A 24,804-nucleotide genomic window follows, 5' to 3' on the forward strand; every position below is an offset into this window, starting at 1 on the left:
TTTACAAACAACATGGCTGCTGTCATTGTATCACAGGAAGAAATAATCATATTCTATTAAAGCTGTTTGCAGCTAGATTTGCTGTGTAAACCATCTAAACTTTAGATAAGATATATAGACAAGTTACTTGTTGTAGTTAGTTTTAAATCTCGGATCCACTTTTTAATCATAACTAAGTGAAAAATTAATATACTGGGGGGTTGTATTGTTATACCCTGTTTGCGTCGTACAGCGCCACGGAAAATGCTGGCGCTATATTAATCAATAATAATAATAAACACTTCAGAGGGATATGGAATCTGCCATATTTATTTTACTTTTAAACAATACTAGTTGCCTGGCTGTCCTGCTGATCTTTTGTGCATCAGTAGTGTCTAAATTGTCCACCTGAAACAAGCATGCGGCAAAAAGAGTCAAACATGATCTGAATGCCTGTTCAGTGTCTATGGCTAAATGCCTGCAGTGCGTTGCCAGGTGACACATGGTGTGCAAGCATAAATTGGGATGGCACGGTGTCATAGTAGATAACACTCTAGCCTTGCACTGCTGGATCTCCAGGTCAAATACTATGCACTATCAGCATGGAGTTTGTATGTTCTCCCCAGGTCTGCATGGGTTTCCTCCGGGGCACTCCGGGTTTCTCCAACATATCAAAAACATACAGATAAGTGAAATAGCTTTTAACCTATTTGGCCCTAGACTATGGAGGACATATGACTTTGGTAGGGATTAGATTGTAAGCCCTAACATGACTATATATACAGCACTCCTGTAAAAGCACTGCAAAACAGTGCTTGTTCAGTGGCTGAGGCTAAAAGTATTAGAGACACAGGATCAGCAGGAGAGTCAGGAAACTGGTATTATTTTAAAAGGAAAAATCCATATCCTTCTCAGTTTAGGTTCCCTTTAAAATCAGAGCTAAAATGTCTACGATGGGGGCCCAAGAGCAGACAGCTGGAAGATCAGCGCTGCTAGCAGGAGATCAGGAATGGTAGGCTCCCCATATCTTATGACAGGTGCCCTCCATCAACCTCTGCTCTCAGATAGATGAATATGGGGGGGGGGGGGGGGGGGGTCTCATACAAGGACTAGCAGGACAGGCAAGAGATCAGGAATGGTAGGCTCCCCACATCCTATGACAGGTGCCTTCTATCATCCCCTGCCCTCACACAGAAGCAGATGAAGGGTGGCACAGGAAGGTGGTCTCATACAAATATCAGCAGGACAGGCAGGAGATCAGGACTGGTGGGCTCCCTACTTCCTGTGACAGGTACCCTCTATCACCCTCTGCCCTCAAACAGACAGATGCCACATCTCATGCAGAGGGGCACAGGAAGTGGGCCTCACGCAAGGATCAGCAGGACAGGCGATCAGGAATGGTGGGCTCCCCACATCCTGTGACAGGTGCCCTCTATTACCCCCTGCCCTCACACAGAAGTGGATGGGGAGGGGGGGGGGGACGCAGGAAGTGGGTCTCATACAGCAGGACTGGCAGAAGATCAGGACTGGTGGGCTCCCCACATCCTATGACAGGTGCCCTCCGACACAGACAGCTGCCTCGTCTCATACAGAGGGGAACAGGAAGGGGGTCTCATACAGCAGGACAGGCAGGAGATCAGGACTGGTGGGCTCTATCACCCCCTGACCTCACACAGACAGATGCCTCATCTCATACAGAGGGGGACAGGAAGTGGGTCTCATACAGCAGGAGATCAGGATAGGTGGGCTCCCCACATGCTATGACAGGTGCCCTCTATCACCCCCTGCCCTCACACAGACAGCTGCCTCATCTCATACAGAGGGGAACAGGAAGTGGGTCTCATACAGCAGGAGATCAGGACTGGTGGGCTCCCCACATGCTATAACAGGTGCCCTCCATCACCCTCTGCCCTCAGACACAGACAGCTGCCTCATCTCATACAGAGGGGAACAGGAAGGGGGTCTCATACAAGGATCAGGAATGGAGGGTGTCATACAAGGTCTGCCTGTTGCCCCTGGCAACCCATCCCCTCAGCCCTGCCTGGTTGCTAGGAGACACGGCACCTCTCCCCAGCCACTCACCACATACTTCCCGTTGGGGGAGAAGCGGCTCAGCTGATTGGACAGCTTGAACGCTTCGGAAAAATTCATGATGAGCCCCTCACAGCTCCCCAGCCGCAGCCATCTGCCAGCGCGGGGCGGAGCACGTCACGGCTACGGGATGACGCTAGGCGCGTGACCATCTGCCATGGGGCGGGACGGTTTGCTAATCACTGGAGGAATACACAATAGGGAGGCGGGGCCGACGTTTAGCGAGAAAGAGGCGGTGCCTGAGGGGCGGGTAGCTGTGACTGACAGGCAAGAGGGCGGAGTTACTTAAAGCCATTGGAGGAGAATTGCCCATTATCACACAGCGGAGGGTGGAGTTTCTCAGCGTGCTTTCAGCAAACATGAGGAGGAGGCGGGGTCAGAGGGGCGGTGTGTGTATGATAGACAGTTAAAGGGCGGAGTTAGAGAGAGTGTCTCCGCAGATTGGGTGGTGTTGAGTGGAGGAGGCGGGGTCAGAGGAGCGGTGTGTGTATAATAGACAGTTAAAAGGGCGGTGTTGGAGAGAGCGTCTCTGCAGATTGGGAGGTGATGAGTGGAGGAGGCAGAGTCCTAGGGGCGGGCAGTTAGGCGGGTTTGTCCAGTCAAAGCAGGGGGCGGGGATAGGACGCGTGCTCGGCTGGCAGGGGGCGTGGTTAGAGCGGAGAGGCGGGCGCAGCGGCGGGAAGTGCAGCAGCCGGTAGAGAGGCGGGAAGCGAGGCGGGATTGGATGTTGCCAGTTACAGGCTGTCTGCAGCAAAGCAGGGAAATGTACAGCTCATTAATAATCACTGCTCAATCCCAGTGCACCATTTCTAAGTACTCTGTAACATTAATCATCACTGTAATGAGGGGAGGGGCTTATCTGCCAGTTATTACACTGTATCATAATGTTAAAGGACCGCTATGTCATACATTTGGCAAATTTAAAATACAAACATCAAAATATTGAAATGCACTATTAAGTACTTTTTTCTTATGATGCTGTCACTGACAGTAGGTAGTAAAACACTGACAGATTTTGGACTACTCCATCTCCTCATTGGGGATTCTTAGTATTACCTCTCTTCATAAAGGCACTCCCTGGAAAGTATCTATACAAAGATGTCAGCCAACTACATTGGCTGCACACTTTTTTTTGGCACTGAGTAGCTATCATTCAGGATTAACTGAGAATCTCCACGAGGAGATGGACTAGTCCAAAACCTGTCAGATCTTTAATACCCACTGTCAGCAACAGTAACCTTGGGAAAAAAATTATTTATAGTGCATATTAATCTGGGAGAAATGGACATTTATATGTATGTATTTTAAACTTTATAATTTTCCACAATAGTTATTATTATTTATACTTTTCATTTATATAGCGCCAACATATTCTGCAGCGCTTAAAATGTTTCTGTGGAAGCCTCAGTGGTAATAGGTGGCCATTACTGGGGACCCCACATATTTTCTATGGGTCATTGGCTGGTAGGCAGCATTGTCCATTTGAAGGCACCTTTGTAGCTTTGGACATCCTACATTTGTCATCACATGTGGACTGGTCCATTTACCTTACTGGAAAAATAGTAAACTAATAACATGTTGTAGAGCGATAAATATCAAAAGCAATGCTGGTGATACAATTGAAATGACTGGAGAGTAATGATGACAATAATAATCTTAATGATAAAAGTTATATTGAGATGAGCCAATATAATGATAGCAGAAATGGCAACTAAATGCATATTATTATAAACAACACAGGCTTTGCAGATGGTCTGTCTGGAACTGATGCTGTATACGGTGTTTCTATAGATCAGGGGCTGCCTATGGGGGTCTAATAAAATACACAGCTTTCCATTACAACAGACATTCTCATATAATCGATAATTATAGCAATGAGATAATTATAGTAATCATAAATACACATAATAATAATAATAATACATTTAATTATAGTTAAAAAATAGTGTCATAATAAGGGGTCAGTGATTGAGTAATAAATAACCCAACCCAACTGGAATCAGTTTGAGAACATTGGAGCCATTTAGCTGGTTATATATGGGAAGATATTTAGCTGGTTGTATATGGGGAGATATTGATCTGGTTATATTTGGGGGAAGATATTTAGCTGGTTATATAAGGGAGGATATTTAGCTGGTTATACAGTATATAGGAAGATATTTAGCTGGTTATATAAGGGAGGATATTTAGCTGGTTATACAGTATATAGGAAGATATTTAGCTGGTTATATAAGGGAGGATATTTAGCTGGTTATACAGTATATAGGAAGATATTTAGCTGGTTATATATGGGAAGATATTTAGCTGGTTATATATGGGAAGATATTTAGCTGGTTATATATAGGAAGATATTTAGCTGGTTATATATGGGAAGATATTATAGCTGGTTATATATGAGAAGATATTTAGCTGGTTATATATGAGAAGATATTTAGCTGGTTATATTTTGGAAGCTATTTAGCTGGTTTTATATGGGATATTTGTCTGGTTATATATGGGAAGATATATGTCTGGTTATATATGGGAAGATATTTGTCTGGTTATATAGGGGAAGATATTTAGCTGGCTATATATGGGAAGATATTTAGCTGGCGAAATATGGGAAGATATTTAGCTGGTTATATATGGGAAGATATATGTCTGGTTATATATGGGAAGATATTTAGCTGGTTATATATGGGAAGATATTTAGCTGGTTATATATGGGAGGATATTTATCTGGTTATATATGTGAAGATATTTATCTGGATATATATGGGAATATATATCTGGTTATGTATGGGAAGAGATTTAGCTGGTTATATATGGGAATATATATCTGGTTATAGTGGGAAGAGATTTAGCTGGTTATATATGGGATATTTAGCTGGTTATATTTTGGAAGATATTTAGCTGGTTATATATGAGAAGATATTTAGCTTGTTATATATGGGAATATATTTAGCTGGTTATATTTAGGAAGATATTTAGTTGTTTATATTTTAGAAGATATGTAGCTGGTTATATATGGGATATGTAGCTGGTTATATATGGGAAGATATTTGTCTGGCTATGTATGGGAAGATATTTAGCTGGTTATATATGGGAAGATATATATCTGGTTATAGTGGGAAGATATTTAGCTGGCTATATATGGGAAGAGATTTAGCTGGTTATATATACGAAGATATTTAGCTGGTTATATATGGGAGGATATTTATCTGGTTATATATGGGAGGATATTTATCTGGTTATATATGGGAGGATATTTATCTGGTTATATATGGGAGAATATTTATCTGGTTATATATGGGAAGATATTTATCTGGATATATATGGTAAGATAGATATCTGGTTATGTATGGGAAGATATTTAGCTGGTTATATGGGAAGATATTTAGCTGGTTATATATGGGAAGATATTTAGCTTGTTATAAATGGGAATATATTTAGCTGGTTATATATGGTAAGATATTTAGCTGGTTATATATGGGAAGATGTTATAGCTGGTTATATATGGGAAGATATTTACCTTGTTATATATGGGAAGATATGTGTCTGGTTATATATGGGAAGATATTTAGCTTGTTATATATGGGAAGATATTTAGCTGGTTATATATGGGAAGATATTTAGCTGGTTATATTTGGGAAGATATTTCGCTGGTTATATATATGAAGATATTTAGCTTGTTATAAATGGGAAGATATTTAGCTGGCTATATATGGGAAGATATTTAGCTGGTTATATATGCAAAGATATTTACCTTGTTATATATGGGAAGATATGTGTCTGGTTATATATGGGAAGATGTTTAACTGGTTATAGATACAAAGATATTTAGCTTGTTACATATAATAAAATGCATAGCTAGTTATATATAAAAAGATATTTATCTGATTATTGATGTCAAAAATGTTAGCTAGTTATATATGGGGAGTTATTTAGATGGTTATATTTAGAAAGATATTTAACTGGTAATATATTATTGTTATTTAGTATTTATACAGCACTGACATCTTCTGCAGCACTTTGGAAAATGAAAGATCACAGACCAATTTTACCCCATTCCATGTAGTATGAGAGCCATACCTACACAGTCTATTCCAGGCTTTCTCAACCAGGGTTCCTTGAAGACTCTGCAGGGGTTCCCTGGCATTTTCCCCCATCGTGGGGGAAGTATAATAGAGCTCACTATAATAGGTAGTACTGTAACAAGAAGCACTAAATTTGGGGGGTCAGGAGACAGTGTGATGAGTGGCAGTGTAATAGGAGATAGTGAAATTAGCAGCCTAACCTACTTTATAACCCTGCTTCCTGAAAAATAAATGCAGGGGTTCCTCGAGACCAAAAAATTGTTTGCAGGGGTTCCTTGAGATCCAAAAGTTATTTACAGGTTTCCTCCAAGGTAAAAAGGTTGAGAAAGGCTGCTCTATTCTATTGAGCTGAACTCCCCATCAGATAAAACTCTTTGCAAGAAGATGCTGCACACACAGATGCTGTACAGACACAAAAGATCAGTATCTGCAAAAGATCTGTTCCTGCCAAAGATCCGTTCCTGAAAAATGCATTCATAGTCTATGATATCTGCAGATCATCATACACACCTTGTTTAACAGACATTCATCTGCAGATCAGATCCACCAGGATGGATCTTTGGATCTGCAGAGGATTGTCAGATATGCAGATGAATGTCAGTTAAACCAGGTGTGTATGATGATCTGCAGATATCATAGACTATAAATGCATTTTGCAGGAACGGATCTTTTGCAGGGACAGATCTTTTGCAGATACTGATCTGTTGCATGTGTACGGGCCCGTTTCCCTTGGCCAACGCGCGCGGCTGCGAGACGCGCGGCGGCACTTCCTGGTCAGCGGGAACGCTGACGAATTCCAGAAGCCGTGCCATGCACCGCTATGGGATTCGTAGCCTCTCGCACAGAAACTGATGGCAATGTCGGCCGAATCGCTAAGGTAAGCGATTCGGCCGGCGGCGCCATAGTTTGCTATGGCGTTTCCCCGCGTGGTTCAACTGCAGGGAAACTCTACGAATTCGGCTCGTTTTCCGCAGTAGTGGAAACGGGCCCTACGGCATCTGTGTGTGCAGCATCTTGAAAAGATTTCTGTCTGATAGGGAGTTCAGCTCAATAGAATAGACTGTGTAGGTGTGGCTCTCATACTACATGGAAGGGGGTAAGATTTCTGTCTGATGGGGAGTTCAGCTCCATAGAATAGACTGTGTAGGTATGGCTCTCATACTACATGGACGGGGGTAAAATTGGTCTGTGATCTTTCATTTTCCAAAGACTATGGTCTGATGTGTGTACCCACGTTTAGACAAAGGAGCTCAGTGAAGACCTGCGGCTGTGCATTGTGGCTGCTCACGAGTCAGGAAAGGGCTAATAGGCTATTTCTAATTGTTTTCAAGTTCCAGAGTCCACATCTCTATAGCCTCAAATCCTACACAGTAATTCACCTCCGGTATCCTTTAAAATGAGTCTGAAGTGAAAAAAAAAAAAGATACCTAAGTAGAGGGAAGGCTCTGGGTCCTATAGAGCCTCCCTGGTCCTCTCGCGGTCCGCTTGTTCCTGCGCTGGCTCCGACCGATGGGTCAGATACTGCTCTCTTCCGCTGCGGGGGCAGCTTCAGAAGTCTTTGGGAGCCCGAGTGCTCCAGAAGACGAGCAGCTCCATACTGCGCATGTGCGAGTGCACAAGAGAGCATGCCCGCACATGCGCAGTACAAAGCTGTCCAACACGCAGACTCTACTGCAGCCAAAATGATCAGCAGGACAGCCAGGTAACTGGTATTGTTCAAAAGGACACAAATATGGCCGCCACCACCACTTGCCTCTCACTTTAGGTTTCCTTGAAAGTGTACCTGAACTCTTGCACAGGACAGAAGGAAAACAAAGAGAAATGCACCCTGTATGTATTTAGAGAGTTTAGCCTGTCTAATTCCCCCTCATCTGTGACTTATCACCACTGTAATTTGATCTTTCAGCTGTGTTAGTTCAGGAATCTTCTCTGCCATGGCAGAGCTGCTAATTTGTAAACATAGGATGTTAACCCTATGTCTGCCTCCATGAAAGCAGGAAGTAGACACACTGCGGATTATTGCAGGATTTGTATCAGCTGTAACAAATGAATAGTTTTCTTTAAAGGTTATTATGCTGTTGCTTATATTTTAGAGCAGAGAGGAAGTTCTGAGTTCAAGTTTGCTGTAACAGTAAGAGTGAAACATGCTTTTCATTGACTGTATGCTTCACTGTACGTGACGCAATGCGAGTATAACGTGTGTCCTGGTGTTCCTGCTGTCACAGGATACACAATGAGCACTGTGAACGTAGGTACATGCATTGATGGAGCGTAGGGCGTGCGTATAAAATTCCAATGATGTGTCATACACACCTTTCCAGCATTACGAGAACCGTTCTTCTGATTGGAGACATAAGCACCAGACATCATTGCCAAACATATATTCACATCACATCCTATGCTTTATGTTTATTTCAATGAAAGTTCTTTGTTGCAATGCATTGCATTTTTAGCACATGCGCAATGCATTGCACACGAGGCTGATTCACTAAGTGATAACTCATATCACGGCCATGATAGCGTTTTTGCATTATTGCGCGCATTCTCGCGAATTTCATTTGCGATTGCACAAAACGTGAAAACGCTAGCGCGGCCGTGATATGTTATCATAGTTCAGTGAATCAAGCACACGGTGTGAAAGTAGCCTTGTTATCTTTTGTAGTATATATTGCAAACCATGAGATATATATATTTCAAACCACAAAATGTAGGACGATAACAGTTCCATGATTAAGGTGGCCACTAACAATACAATTTACTGAACAATCGTTTATCAACGATTCTTTGTATGAATGATCGTAAATGATTGTTTTGGATCACTAATGGACAAAACTCTCCTAACCAATCCAATCAGATTAATTAAATTGATCCGTTTTTCAGACTGATTTCATTAATATGATTGTATTAAGGTGGCCATTAATGATCCAATCTTTTTCATCCAATCTTACCTAATCTATGTAGTATAAGGGTAAATTGAATGAATATATTGAATTGATAATTTAGGCAGTTCCCTTCTGTTAGATAGAAATGGTAAGATTGGATGAAAAAGGTTGGATCATTAAAGGATACCCCAGGGTGACATGTGACATGATGAGATAGACATGGGTATGTACAGTGCCTAGCACACTAATAACTATGCTGTGTTCCTTTTTTTCTTTCTCTGCCTGAGGGCTGGTTCAGACGGACGGTTGCGGAGCGTTTACGGCAAGCGTTCGGAACGTCGCGTTTACACCGAGCTTTTGCGCGCTTTTACCCGAACGCGGCGTTCGGGTCCCGATTTTCACGAGCGTTCGAGCTGCCCCTGGAAGCAACATGTCGCTTCCAGGGAGCGGCCAACCGCGACGGCTAATGTTCCCCTAGGGGAAAAAAAAACGCGGCCGCATCGGAACGCGACCGAAGGCTACTGAAAGCCTGACCGCGCAGCTGCCGCAACGCCCCCAGACGCGACGCCACGCAGACGTCCGTCTGAACCAGCCCTTAAAGAGTTAAATATCAGGTATGTAAGTGGCTGACTCAGTACTGACTCAGACAAGTAACTACAGTGTGACCCTCACTGATAAGAAATTCCAACTATAAAACACTTTCCTAGCAGAAAATGGCTTCTGAGAGCAAGAAAGAGATAAAAATGGTCAATAGGTCATATATTTTAGCTCTGGCATACTTCAATGAATGTGTCATCCAAGCACAATAAAACAGTTAAAACTTACAAAGTAGATTTAAACATAAAATAAAACTGCGGAATATCTTAAAAAGTCATTTTTAGGAGAAGGAAGATAGATACAATTGTGTATTTCATTAGTTTATTTTCGCTTCAGGTGTCCTTTAATGGGCACCATTAGTTAGGAGAATTTTGTCCACTAGTGATCCCAAGCAATCATTTACCATTATTCATACAAAGAATCTTTCATAAAAATTATCGTTCAGTAAATTGTATTATTAGTGGCCACCATTATGTTGATTGTCAATCACATATAAAAGACCACAATAAAAATCTATGCATGTGTGGCACGCACAAACAATCATTATCAAACCATGTTAAGGATATATTACATGAACTGACCTCAGACGTCATGACCGCTGCCATGGCATTAGTGTCACTTGTGTCAAACAGTGCCACGCCCAGTGCCTCCCCGGGAACGTCACAGACTGACAACAATGTAACAAAATGTTTGTTTATGACTGACAACAATGTAACAAAGTGTTTATTTATGAAACGCAACAAATGTTTTACAAATAAACACATCGCTTTCTGCCTGACAAAAAATATACTGAATGCAACAAGCAAGAGAGGGACAAAAACATACCAGCTACTGCTGCCCTGCTTACCAAATATTCCTCCTCTTTCATCTGTTCCGACCGTCAGCAAATAAACATACACTGTGAAAAAAAAATATATATCTATCTATCTATTTCTATCAATACAGCCATCACTATTTTATGTGCACAATGCAGTAGTATATGTTGTGATATATTTGAAATGTAAACATGATTTTGTATTGTTATTATTATTATTATCAGTATGCTGCACGCACAGTAATATTGAAATGGAAAGAAATCTACAAAGCTAAATAAAAAGGATATATTAAATATTACACCATTGTAGTAAAATGGTTCGATAAGTAGCAGATCGTTTATCTATATTATTATATTTCAATGTGCTAATCTACTGTACTGTCATACCAGCAAATGTGTTATATTCTATATTAGTATATTTATATCATACCAGCAACGTCTAATCGTCTATATTGTTTATATTTAGGATGTGAAAATATACTGTACTATCATACCAGCAACGTGTATTAGGTCTATATTATTTATATTTAGGTTGTACAAATATACTGTACTATTATACCATCAACGTGTTATATTCTATAATTTTATATTTCAGTGTGCTAATCTACTGTACTGTCATACCAGCAAATGTGTTACATCCTATATTATTATATGTATGTCATACCAGCAACGTGTAATAGTCTGTTATTTATAATTAGGGTGTGTAAATATACTGTACTATCATGCCAGCAACGTGTAATATTTAACGTAGAAATTGTAATATTCTATAGCTGTAATATATTTTAAGGCTGTACTATACAAAATCGCACACAAAGACAAACACGAAAACGAAATATAATTCTATTATAAAGATCTATATCAGGAATGTGCTATACTAACTTTTTATAGTTTGTAATACTAACATCAAAAAACCGTTTGGAGACAATGGACAGACAGAAAGTAGACTCCTTCTATTCATCACCCATGAGAAATTGACTATTTTAATTCATGTAAAGTTGGCCATACACTTATAGATTTCCACCCAATGTTCCCAAAACAAATGATTTCTTCCTGAAAAGAATGGATTCCAACCATACGCTGTACATCGATTTCCAGTAGATCGTTACATTCTTCATCCTGTCAGTGGATACTTTCAATCGATTTTTTTGACAAGATCAATCAAAAATCAATTGATCTGCACTTTGGCTAATCGATTACCACCAGCAGATACATCGAATCTGCAAACAATGGAATGAGAAAATCGATGAGTGTATGGGCACCCAAGAAGCGTCAATATAACAGTTTGCCATATGTATCAGTCTATTAACCCTCTCATATCCACTGGCCATAGAACTGAGAATGGAGTATTGACTTCAGAGCCCCAGGAGTGGTTGGGGGGCTCCAGCGCAGGTGAGTATCATTATTGGGGGGCACAGTCAGTCGCCTGGCAGGCAGTTAGGGCCCCCTGTGTATTGTCACCCAGCAGTTCCAGCACTCACTGTGAGGAATACAGGGAATCTGTGTCCTCCTGGGATCACTGGCTGGCTGGTCCCCTGCAGTCCGGCTGTCTGGGGATAGGCAGTGCAGTCAGCACTCTGGCTGTTTCCCGCCTGGCTGGGGCAGAGAGGCGCCCGATGCCCCCTCCTCCCCCCTCCTGGCAGATCTGTCACCCGCAGTCCCTTGTCTCAGCCCTGTAATCCGAGCAATCACTCCCACCCACCAGCCAGGAGCGCACAGCACAGCAGCAGACAGGTGTCACCTCGTCACTGCAGCCTGGCAGAGGGGACAGTGTGCTGCCACTGAGGAGGGGGACTCGTTCAGGACTGGAGGTGACACCACAACAAGCCACTTTCATGCCAGTGAAACTGATCAGACACAGCGCAGTGCAGGGCACCCTCCAGACAGACTGGGAGCTCCGGTAAGTCCTTAGCTTCACTTTCACTGCCAGTATCTCTGCATGTTGCGGTGTCAGCTTGTCGCTGCCAGTAGCTCTGTGTAGTGGTTTTGTAGCTGTGTCTCTGTGTGTTGTGGATGTGTCTCTGTGTGTTGTAGATGTGTCTCTGTGTGTTGTAGTTGAGTCTCTGTAGCTGTGTCACTGTGTGTTGTAGCTGTGTCTCTGTGTGTTGTAGCTGTGTCTCTGTAGCTGTGTCACTGTGTGTTGTAGATGTGTCTCTGTAGCTGTGTCACTGTGTGTTGTAGATGTGTCTCTGTGTGTTGTAGTTGTGTCTCTGTAGCTGTGTCACTGTGTGTTGTAGCTGTGTCTCTGTGTGTTGTAGCTGTGTCTCTGTAGCTGTGTCACTGTGTGTTGTAGATGTGTCTCTGTGTGTTTTGTTGCTATGTCTCTGTGTTGTTGTGTCAAAGTGGTGTCTCTGTGTGTTGTAGCTGTGTCTCTGTGTGTTGTAGCTATGTCTCTGTGTTGTTGTATCTCTGTGTGTTGTAGCTGTGTCTCTGTGTTGTTGTGTCTCTGTGTGTTGTAGCTGTGTCTCTGTGTTGTTGTGTCTCTGTGTTGTAGCTGTGTCTCTGTAGCTGTGTCATTGTGTGTTGTAGCTGTGCCTCTGTGTGTTGTAGCTATGTCTCTGTGTTGTTGTGTCTCTGTGTGTTGTAGCTGTGTCTCTGTGTTGTTGTGTCTCTGTGTGTTGTAGCTGTGTCTCTGTAGCTGTGTCATTGTGTGTTGTAGCTGTGCCTCTGTGTGCTGTAGCTGCGTCACTGTGTGTTTTAGTGTCACTTCCAGTATCTCTGTGTGTTGTAGCTGTCTTTGTGTGTTGTGGTGACATAGTTGTGTCTCTCTGCGTTGTAGTGTGATAACTGTATATCTGTGTTGTAACTGTATCACCCTGTGTTGTGGTTTTGTAGCTATGTCTCTTTGTGTTGTTATTTTGTAGCTGTGTCTCTGTGTGTTGTAGTGTCATAGCTGTGTCTGTGTTGTAGCTTTGTCTCTGTGTGTTCTAGTTGTGTCTTTGTGTGTATTGTGTCATATAGCTGTCTTAATGTCTTGTGTCTCTGTGTTGTAACTGTATATCTATGTGTTGTAGCTGTATCAGTGTGTTGTGGTGTGGTAGCTATGTCTCTTTGTGTTGTGTTTTTTTTAGCTGTGTCTGTGTGTTCTGGTGTCATAGCTGTGTCTCTCTGTGTTGCTGCTACTTTGTCTCTGTGTGTTGTAGTGACATAACTATGTGTCTGTGCATTGTAGTGTTATAGTTGTGTCTTTGTGTGTATTGTGTCATATAGCTGTCTCTCTGTGTTGACTTGGTTGTGTCTCTGTGTGTGGTAGTGTGATAGTTCTGTCTTTATGTGTTGTAGTGTGACAGTTGTGTCTCTATGTTGTGGTGTTACAGTTGTGTCCCTGTGTGTATTGTGTCACAATTGAGTCTCTGTGTGTTGTGGTGTCACAGTTGTGTCTCTGTGTGTTGCAGTTTCATAGCTGCGTCTCTGTATGTTTTGGTGTCATAGTTGTGTCTCTGTCTTGTAGTGTTATTTGCTCTGTCTTGTGGTGTCACAGTTGTGTCTCTGTGTGTTGCAGTTTCATAGCTGCGTCTCTGTATGTTTTGGTGTCATAGTTGTGTCTCTGTCTTGTGGTGTTATTTGCTCTGCGTGTTGTGGTAATATAGCTGTGTCTGTGTGTTGTAGTGTAACAGTTGTGTCTCTGTGTAGTTTCATAGCTGTCTCTGTGTTGTGGTGTCGCAGTTGTGTCATAGTTGTGTGTCTGCGTTGTGGTGTCACAGTTGTGTCTGGGTGTGTTGTGGTGTCACAGTTGTGTGTTTCTGTGTAGTGGTCACAGTTATGTCTCTGTGTTGTAATGTCACATCTCTGTGTTGTGGTGTCATAGTTGTGTCTTTGTGTTGTCGCAGTTGTGTCTGTGTTGCAGTTGTGTTGTCATAGTTCTGTCTCTGTGTGTATTGTCACAGACAGTTGTCTCTGTGTGTTGTAGTGTCACAGTTGTGTCTGTGTGTTGTAGTGTCACAGTTGTCTCTGTGTGTTGTAGTGTCACAGTTGTCTCTGTGTGTTGTAGTGTCACAGTTGTGTCTGTGTTGTTGCAGTTGTGGTGTCATAGTCTGTGTGTATTGTGTCACAGTTGTGTCTGTGTGTCACAGTTGTGTCTCTTTGTTGTTATTTCATAGCTGTGTCTCTGTGTTGTGGTGTCATAGCTGTGTATCTGTGTATTGTGTCACAGTTGTGTCTCTGTGTGTCGTTTTACACAAGGCTAGTGGTACCATACTGTATGCACAGCACATTGTATGTCAGTTGTGGTGGATCTGCAGTAGAAGGGAGACATGATGATATCCCCCATCAGAACTCCCCTCAGCTGTGTATGGTAAGCGGCTGATGGAGGGGGTGGCAGCAGTTAGCAGGTTCTGGTCCAGTTGGTGGGCAGAATCTGGGCAGGTGGGCTGATGCCTCCAGGGTCACATCCAGGTTTCCAGGCTACAGAGATGTGTAGCATTGTGCAGGTTGTGGTGTTGTTGTGAATTCTGCAAAAATCCAATGCTTGTATGGAGACTTTATTGTTATATTGTTGTTGTTGTGATTATTCTGCTGGTGACAGTAAATAGAAACATTCTCCATTTTCTCACAATTTCATATCATGGGTGTTATATTGGGGCTTTCATCACACCTCTATGGGGCTGTTTCTGCAGATTCTTGCATTGAAGGTGCATCTGCAGTAGTTGAGAGACGCATAGAAAATACAGTTTTTTTTGTAACTGGCTTTCTACAATCCATTTTAAGCTACGGTGGGCATTGTGATGCACCGCACAATGTAATCTCAATGGTAACACTATATAATTACATTGTACTCCTATGTTCACATTGAGGCGTTAAATACTCCCCACCCGATGGAGGAAGATGGATCCAGCGATGTCCCCGCGACGTCGAGCGTTTCACGATCCATCTTCCGGCCGGCGGGTAGATACCATGTCATGCGATGGGCACGAACGGAAACTCAAGCGATTGTGGTACTTTGCGCGGAGTCGTCAAGGATTTTACAAATCCAATCCACCGTGAAGGTCGATATCGCTTTGTGTCACTTAACATCATTTGCGTCATCCCGCGCTTGTACCCAAGTCACAAGATTGCGGAAACGATCATCGTAAAAAATTGTCGGTAAAATCCCGTGGTGGGTGTGGGCCTTTAGCAGTGCTGTTGCCATAGCGCGATACATGCAGTGCAGTACCCCAGAACATGTGCGTTAAAGTAAACCTAAGAGGATGGGAACGGGGATGGGATTTTTACTTGCCTGGGGTTTCCTCCAGCCATCCGTGGTCCATCTGTTCCCCCTTCATTCATCCAGCTGGATTGAAGGCCTTTGCGCATGTCCTGTTGTGGGCAGCGCGACTCCACCATTGCTGTCCTGTGGCCGGGAGCGTCCTGTGCAAGCGCAATAATGTCTCACAAAATGCAGAATGCTTCTGGGCACAGATGTGCGATCAAGGAGGCGCATGGACAGGACTGCGCATGCATAGTAGTCTGCAACTGAGCTGGGTTGTGGACTTAAAGGAATACTATCAATACCCAAGTGTTCTAAAATGACAATATACAAATAATGTCTAAGTAGCTGTGTTAACATTTTCCTACTTTTCATGTTAAATATCAGAAGCAAAAGCTTTAATTCATTGTGTATATATTTTAGTTACGTTTGGAATGTCTCATTTGCAGAGGTGAATCTGTATAAATCTCTGCAGTCTGACATGCTAAGAACAGTGTATTATTGAAGCAGATTATTTGAAAACAAGTATCAGGTTTCACACACACAATTACAAATGTTTATGTTGCACATAAGATACATTTCCTCTGCTCTCTGTGAGAAAGCCCTGCCTGTCTCTGACTGAGCTCTCTGCACACATAGGGCCTGATTCACAAAGCGGTGATAACTCAGTTATCACGCCTAAAAGACTTTAGGCGTGATAAGCTTTGCACCGCTGAGTTAGCACCGATTTGTGCTCTTTATCGCGCGCAAAGTCCCGTGCGCAATCGCGCAACTCCGCGCGCAGCGCCCATAGGGTTTAATGGGTGCATCGCGCGCACTGCACCGCGCGCCGCGCGATTGCGCGCGCAAAATTCGCGCAAGTTTCTTCTTATCATGCCTAAACTGAGTTTAGGCGTGATAAAGGGCTTTTCACTGGCGTGCAAACACTTTGCACCGCTTTGTGAATCAGGCTCATAGAGTTAGGCCCCGTTCACACTTGCGTTTTGGCAAGTAAACGGACTGGATCCTGATCGGAGCAGGACCTGATCCTGATCAGAACCGTACGGTTCCGATCCAGATCCGGTCCGTTTGTATCAGGCATGCATCAGGCTGCCATCCGGATCCGTGGGCAAAAAATAGTTAAATTTAAATAAAAAAATGTTGGGGTCAGCAGAAGGTGCACCTGTAGAATCAGGTTTCTCCTCACCTCCACCTCTGACATTCTGCCAAACAGCTCCAGCACGTCTGTCACTGCTGCTCCACTCCAGACATGCTTGGCCCATGTGTCCCCATCCGAAATGGCCGCTTGGATACGCATAGGAAGTGGGGTAGAACGTCAGGTTTTTGTAGGCAGTGTGTTCTGTGCCTTCCGTTTCCTATTGGTTTCTGTGTTGGATGGTGCTGTCAGGCTCAGGTCCGGCTCCGGTCCGGGTGCGTGGGCCGGAGATCCAGACCCAAAAAATAGCGCATGTTGGAAAAGTGGCCGGAGTCCGGATCCGGTCTGGCTCCGTACTGTACGGAACAGACACGTGTGACTGTCCGCATAGACTTTGCATTGCTATGCGGAACGTACGTTCTGTTTGTACAGTATACGGTCCGGATCAGATCAGGAAACTCCGGACAGGGAATGCTAATGTGAACCGGGCCTTAACAGATACACTGTGAGGGAATTACCCTCTCCCCTCATGGCTGAGTCTGCCATCAGAATTGCAGTCAGAAAAATGTGAAAGGAATTAGATAACAGTAATCAAATAGATAAGCAGTGAAATGTATACGCCAGTACTTAGCAGCCCTTCCCAAACATTTTCTATCTCAATTGAAATAAACATGTTAATCGATAGTGTCCCTTTAAATGGGGTTGACAGCGGCGCAACGGAGGGGACCTCTTAGGTACACTTGCAACAAAGCACACTTTGTGCTGTATTCTTCTGTGAATGCATTGCAGCACACGTATAATGCACAGTGCCACTTTCCCCTCCCTCGTGGTCCTGCTTTTGCAGCATTTGCAATGTCCCAGTGTGAATGTAGCCTCACTGATGTTAGAGGAGATCAAAATAGTACAGAAATTCACTAATAAGAGATGGAGCTCATCAATGAGATGTTGGTAAACGGAGCGCAATTACTAAGGATTGTCAGTGAGATGCAAATAATTCTGAGTTGATGCAGGATTATGTAAATGTTGTGTAAAAAAAAAAAAAAAGCACACAGCCTGAAGCCATTTTTTGAGCATTTAGGGAGCTCTTTAAATCACTAGCGATTTCCCTAAACGCTCTGCCTCTGCCAATATAAATAAATGTAACAAATTCCGCAGTAGCGATTGCGATTAGCAAAATCGCAATCGCAGGACATGCAGCATTTTGGGAGCGTTTGCGCTTCAATGTAAAGTATATAAGCGCTGGCAAATCACTCATGAATTACACATAGCGATTTTTTGTGCGATTTTAAAGGAATACTGTAGGGGGGGGGGAAGAGTTGAACTTACCTGGGCTTCTAATGGCGCAGCCACTCACCGATGCTCCGGCCCCGCCTCCGGTTCACTTCTGGAATTTCCGACTTCAAAGTCTGAAAACCACTGCGCCTGCGTTGCCGTGTCCTCGCTCCCGCTGATGTCACCAGGAGTGTACTGCGCAGACACAGACCATACTGAGCCTGCGCCATGCGCTCCTGGTGCCATCAGCGGGAGTGAGGACACGGCAACGCAGGCGCTGTGGTTTTCAGACTTTAAAGTCAGAAATTCCAGAAGTGAACCGGAGGCGGGCTGGCGCATCGGTGAGTGGCTGGGCGGGCACAGGACGTCTGCGGGGGACCATTAGAAGCCCTGGGTAAGTTCAACTCATTTCCCCCACCCCCCTACAGTATCCCTTTAAATTACTGCAAACTGTAAAAAAAAATTTATAATAATTTGAAAGGACCATTCAGAATTAAAATTGCTAATCGCAAATCGCTATCACAATCGCTGGCAAAAAGCTCATGAAATTGCTTACAAAACGCTACTTAAAAACGCTAGCGATTGCGACAGCACTTTGCGATTTGTAGTGGGTTCCAGGCCCCATAATGGTCCACCTTGTCAGGATACGATGGGTCCATTTTGAAGCTGCATACATTTACATAATCCCGCATCAACTTGTAATGATTTGCATCTCACTGACCATCCATGCAAAGGAAGTGAGACTTGAAACTGAGCCAACGAAATATGAGCAGCTTCCAAGTGTGATTGGCAGATTGGCTTAGGGTGGCTATACACACACATGTCGGTTTTTCCAATCAATTCCCCGCAGATTCAATTCCTTTACATGTTCCTTATGATCAATTTTGACGGATCAAAAGTATTGATCTCACAGGACGGTTGGGACAGGAGCTATGGACAATCGATAGGTTATAGTGGTGCACCGCATCAAACCTTGCTGGAGTCTTATTAAAAATCTATGTGCTGTGTGTGGTAGGAATCGATTAATTCTGAATCTAGTCATTTCTGAAAGGAATCAATCGTTTTGGAGCATTGGGTGGAAATCTATACGTGTATAGCCTGCTTTCAAGTTACATACTGTCTGCAGCACATTCAGAAGATTAGTATTGAACATCTGTGGTTATTTCACACTTCTGTTTATTTTTACAAATGCAAAAACAGTCACTTGAAAGGTGTTCAATGAGGGGTGGAGGCGCCTAAAATATGATTGTCAGATTGTATGTAAATAACGGAAAATAATAAAGACTACAAAATTGAGGTATCCTCCCTCTCCAGATGACACAACATAGATAAAAAAGGGTTTTAGATCTGCTCAGATTTATTCAAGAACGTTTAAAACAACGCGTTTCACGACAGCTATCCCCACCCCTGCTTACAACTCTCTGACACTGTGGCTGTCCCGTCCCCTGCTTACTCCTCACTGACACTGTGGCTGTCCCGTCCCCTGCTTACTCCTCACTGACACTGTGGCTGTCCCCTCCCCTGCTTACTCCTCACTGACACTGTGGCTGTCCCCTCCCCTGCTTACACCTGACACTACAGCTGTCCCCTCCCCTACTTACACCTCTCTGACACTGCAGCTGTTCCCTTCCCTGCTTACACCTCTCTGACACTGCAGCTGTCCTCTCCTTACACCTCTCTGACACTACAGCTGTCCCCACCCCTGCTTACACTGCAGCTGTCCCCTCCTTAAACCTCTGACACTGCAGCTGTCCCCTCCCCTGCTTACACCTCTCTGAGACTTAGGCTGTCCCCTCCCCTGCTTACATCTCTCTGACCCTGCAGCTGTCCCCTCCCCTGCTTACACCTCTCTGACACTACAGCTGTCCCCTCCCCTGCTTACACCTCTGACACTGCAGCTGTCCCCTCCCCTGCTTACACCTCTCTGGCACTACAGCTGTCCCCTCCCCTGCTTACACCTCTCTGACACTACAGCTGTCCCCTCCCCTGCTTACACCTCTCTGACACTACAGCTGTCCCCTCCTCTGCTTACACCTCTCTGAGACTTAGGCTGTCCCCTCCCCTGCTTACACCTTTTCTGACACTGTGGCTGTCCCAAGGATAACAGTTCTGGGCCCCGAGTAGCTTCTGGCGAGCAGGGTAAGAAGGGAAACAATGCATTTGGGCATGGAAGCTGAAATATATTTTATTGTTGAGGCACAAAAACAAATCCTAAGATTGAAAATAAAAGAATCAGTTTCTGAGAGCTGCATTAGAAAGTTAAAAGTCAATAAAAGGAACGATCATCTGCTTTACACGAGCAGACTGTTCCCTCTGTCTATGCTACCTGCAGGGTCGTTTCCATGGACAGACACTCCAGGCCATTGCCTGGAGCGCTATCCTAAGTGAAGGGTGCACTATAGCGCTTCTGAGCTAAGTCCTGTTTCCCACGGCATGGCCCCTTTAAGCCAAAGGAGACCGACTCTGGCTACCTGTATTGTTTCCTCATACCTGTCCAGCTTACCTGTGCTGCTATTATACAAGTGTAGCATATTGTCATGGTGGAAGGTACATGGATGTTTGCACTGTGTCTGTAGACAGATATACGTAGACTCGACTACACAGCAAGCTTCTGACACAAGACAAATCATACAAGCAGTACAGTATTATTTACCAACTGCTCATGTCCCTGTCACAGTCTCACAATGGCCGACGTGTATGTCTGCAGGTTAAAGTAGAACGTTAGTCAAGGTATTTTTGGTAATCACTTTTGAGACTGTGGTTTACACTGGCAGTTTTGACAACTGCTATGTTCTAAGTGATTGGTTGTTCTTCACTTGCTATTTTATTTCTTTTCCACTAAGAATTGCGATTGCAACTGCACCGTCATCGGCAGGGTCGGTTCTAGACTTTTTGCTGCCTGAGGCAAACTTGTGAGGATGCGCCCTCCACCTGATTTGGAATGACCGCACCGCAACCGACAATTTACTCTGCTTCATTTAATGTTCTCACTTGATATGCTGCAGCTCAACACAATAGCACACTGGCTGGTTGGTTGTGAGTCTGGTTCTCTTCCTACTCTGATTGCATGCTGTGAGTGTACACACACACAGTACAAACATGCTGTCCCTGAAATCTCTGCCGCCTGATGCAAATGTTTCACCTTGCTTCATGAGAGAACCGGCCCTGGTGATCGGTTGAAGTTATTTTAACCACTTAAGGACCACGGGCTTAAACCCCCTTAAAGACCAGGCCATTTTTTAGCACACAAGTGATTCCCCCCCCTTTCTGCCCACCAACAGAGCTTTCTGTTGGTAAGAAATGATCGATCCCCCAGTGTGTATTTTATTTTTTTATAAATATTCATTATTTTATTAATAAATTTGACCATTTTTTAAAAAACAAATTTCCCAGCCTGCCCTCCCTTCCCCGCCAGCCAATCACAGTGATCATAGGTATCAGCCACAGTGTCACATGGCTGTCCCCAGTACAGCGCTGCCATAGATCGCATCGCTGTACTATGTAAATAGACAGCGGTTACACCGTCTAGCAGTCTCTGAGACTGATGGAGGAGCTCTGTCTTCCAAGCGGAGAGGTTATAATTTTCGCGCGAAAATTCGCGATTGTGCGCAATCGCGAATTTGCACGCACAATTGCAAAAATGCGCGTAAAAACGGCCATCATATGACTTATCACGGTTTAGTGAATCAAGCCCCATGTGTTGGGAACCTCGGGCATTACTTATTTCTGTGCCACAGACAAGGGGGTTTGGGAGATTTGTCAAAGCACACCTGAATTGAGAGGAACATGATGCCATATTTCCTTTTAAAGGATACCCGAACTGACATGTGACATGATGAGATAGACATGGGTATGTGCAGTGCCTAGCACACTAATAACTATGCAGTGTTCCTTTTTTTCTTTCTCTGCCTGAAAGAGTTAAATATAAGGTTTGTAAGTGGCTGACTCAGTCCTGACTCAGACAGGAAGTGACTACAGTGTGACCCTCACTGATAAGAAATTACAACTATAAAACATTTTCCTAGCAGAAAATGGCTTCTGAGAGCATGAAAGAGGTAAAAAAGGGGGAAGTTCTTATCAGTGAGGGTCACACTCTAGTCACTTCCTGTCTGAGTCAGAACTGAGTCGGCCACTTGCATACCTGATATTTAACTCTTTCAGGCAGAGAAAGATAAAAAAAGAACACAACAGAGTTATTAGTGTGCTAGGCACTGTACATACACATGTCTATCTCATCATGTCACATGTCAGTTCGGGTATCCTTTAAACAATACCAGTTACCTGGCTATCCTGACGCTTCTCTGACTCTAATACTTTTATCCATATTCCCTGAACAAGCATACAGCAGATCAGATGTTTCTGACTGAAGTGGGACTGGATTAGCAGCATGCTGGTTTCTGGTGTGTGATACAAATACTACTGCAGCCAAAGAGATAAGCAGGACAGCCAGGTAACTGGTATTGTTTTTTTTTTAAAAAAAGTAAATATGGCAGCCTCCTCCCTTCAGGTGTCCTTTAAAGTGTACCCGAGACGACATGTGACAGGATGAGATAAACGTGTATGCGCAGTACAAAACATATTAGTAACCAGGCTGTATTACCTGTTTTATTTTGCTGCCTGAAAGAGTTACATTTCTAGGCATGGAAGTGACAGCTTCTGTCTTGTCCGTACCTTGTCGTGAATATTGTAAAACTCACTGATACGCAAATCACAGCCATAAAAGTTTTCCTGGCAGAATACAACTGAGAGCGGAGGGAGATAAAATATATGAACTATTGACCTATTTCTAATTCTGGGACACTTAACCAGCTGAGCGGTCTGGACGAGCTCAGCTCGTCCAGTACCGCCGGAGCCTGCCGCTCAGGCCCTGCTGGGCCGATTTGGCTCAAATAAAAAGCAGCACACGCAGCCGGCACTTTGCCAGCCGCGTGTGCTGCCTGATCGCCGCTGCAGTGCGGCGATTCGCCGCATGCAGCGGCGAAAAAGGGTCCCCCCAGCCGCCTGAGCCCAGCGTAGCCGGAACAAAAAGTTCCGGCCAGCGCTAAGGGCTGGATCAGAGGCGGCTGACGTCAGGACGTCGGCTGACGTCCATGACGTCACTCCGCTCGTCGCCATGGCGACGAGGTAAGCGAAACACGGAAGGCCGCTCATTGCGGCCTTCCGTAATATTTCTGGCCGCCGGAGGCGATCAGAAGATCGCCTCCGGAGCGCCCTCTAGTGGGCTTTCATGCAGCCAACTTTCAGTTGGCTGCATGAAATAGTTTTTTTTTTTATTTAAAAAAAACCCTCCCGCAGCCTCCCTGGCGATCTTAATAGAACGCCAGGGTGGTTAATAGGCTGCCACTGATGAGCGATAGTAAAACATTCAACATACTTTGTAAATGTTTAAATATAAAAGAAAACCTTTTTTAGTAGTAGGAGGATAATTATAATTGTCTATCTCATCAGTTTATTTTCACCTCGGGTTCCCTTTAAAGGACCTTTGTCGCAAAAATCTTAAAATACATGTAAACTTATACAAATAAGAAGTACATTTCTTCCAGATTAAAGTGAGCTATACATTACTTTTCTCCTATGTTGCTGTCACTTACAGTAGTGAGTATAAATCTGACAGAACTGACAGATTTTGGACTAGCCCATCTTCTCATGGGGGGTTCTCAACAGCATTTCCTGAACAGCAGTTGCTCCATCCAACTGCCAAAAAAAGTGAACAGTGAGCAGGGAGGCTGTCCAGCATCTTTGTATAAACCTTTTTCAAGGAATGTCTTTATAAAGAATAAAGGCCATGCTGAGAATCCCCTATGGAGAGATGGACTAGTCCAACACCTGTCAGTAATGTCAGATTTCTACTACCTACTGTAAGTGACAGCAACATAGGAGAAAAGTCATTTATGGCTCATTTTACTCTGGAAGAAATAGTTACTTGGGTTGAAAAAAGACATACTTCCATCGAGTTCAACCAGAGAACAAAGTAATGTACCTCTTATTTGTATGTGTTATAAATTTTAAGTTTTTCACGACAGTTCCTCTTTAAGCAAAATACATCACAATGCAACCTCCCTTGTGAGGCGACAGGCGGTGAGCAGCTTAATAAATGCCCCCCCCCCCATTCCCCCCCCCCCCCCCCCCCCCCCTGCGGTGCTGCTACCCCTCCGAGCTCTCTTCTTGGCCTGGTACAGGAAAGTTTCTCATTTGTAGAAAGAGACACTTTTATATCACAAATAGTAATAACACCTTTTTATCAAGCTGAATAGATGTGTGAGGAGTTTGGACGGAGCTATGGTTGGACAGCAGTGGCGGGCGGCAGTCTTGGGGGAGGAAACATCATGTGCCTCATTGAATTATTTGCCAGGCTTGTAACATTCTGCCTCCCAGTGTGTTTAATCCTAATGGGAAGCAGCGCTTGTGGCCGCCTTGTGTTACTAGGCCTGTCGCCATGGCTGCCGGCGTGAGTAGGGCACAGGTGAGGCCTGGACACACACCGAAGGCATCCTCCTTCTTCCCCCTGCTCTGTGCTATAATAACAGGCTGTACCAGAGCCAGCCGGTCCGTGCACGAGCCCTCTCTGTCACCCATCAATGGGGACACTTTACAGCTAATTGATAGTTCGGCTGAGCGACGGGTCAAACAAGAAACTCTCCACTGCCGAAGTTTGCCAAATGCAAATCAGGGAGTCGGCTTTCAGGAAACCGGCGTCACCGTCACCCTCGCTGCCAGTAGCCGTCACCGTTACCCTCACTGCCAGTAGCCGTCAGCTTCTGCTTCATGTGTCCCTG

General features: G+C 44.0%; 1 protein-coding gene and 1 long non-coding RNA gene across 6 annotated transcripts in view; one reads left to right on the forward strand and one right to left on the reverse strand.

The window, feature by feature from the left end:
* Positions 1 to 24,804, forward strand: part of TP73 (tumor protein p73) — a 219,074-nt gene that overhangs the window by 12,302 nt on the left and 181,968 nt on the right. The window contains exon 1 of one of the 5 annotated variants that reach the window (XM_068238921.1): positions 12,300 to 12,336. The exons of the other annotated variants lie outside the window; for them this stretch is intronic. The gene's annotated coding sequence lies outside the window, so the exon portion shown is untranslated. Of the gene's footprint in view, positions 1 to 12,299; positions 12,337 to 24,804 lie in introns of those variants that run through there. 5 annotated transcript variants of the gene reach the window in all.
* Positions 24,276 to 24,804, reverse strand: part of LOC137520683 (uncharacterized) — a 41,700-nt gene continuing 41,171 nt past the window's right edge. Inside the window, exon 4 of the long non-coding RNA XR_011021913.1 lies at positions 24,276 to 24,801. This is a non-coding gene — a long non-coding RNA (uncharacterized lncRNA). The remainder of the gene's footprint in view (positions 24,802 to 24,804) is intronic.

This window comes from Hyperolius riggenbachi, chromosome 6 (assembly GCF_040937935.1).
Source record: "Hyperolius riggenbachi isolate aHypRig1 chromosome 6, aHypRig1.pri, whole genome shotgun sequence".
Taxonomy (NCBI): domain Eukaryota; kingdom Metazoa; phylum Chordata; class Amphibia; order Anura; family Hyperoliidae; genus Hyperolius; species Hyperolius riggenbachi.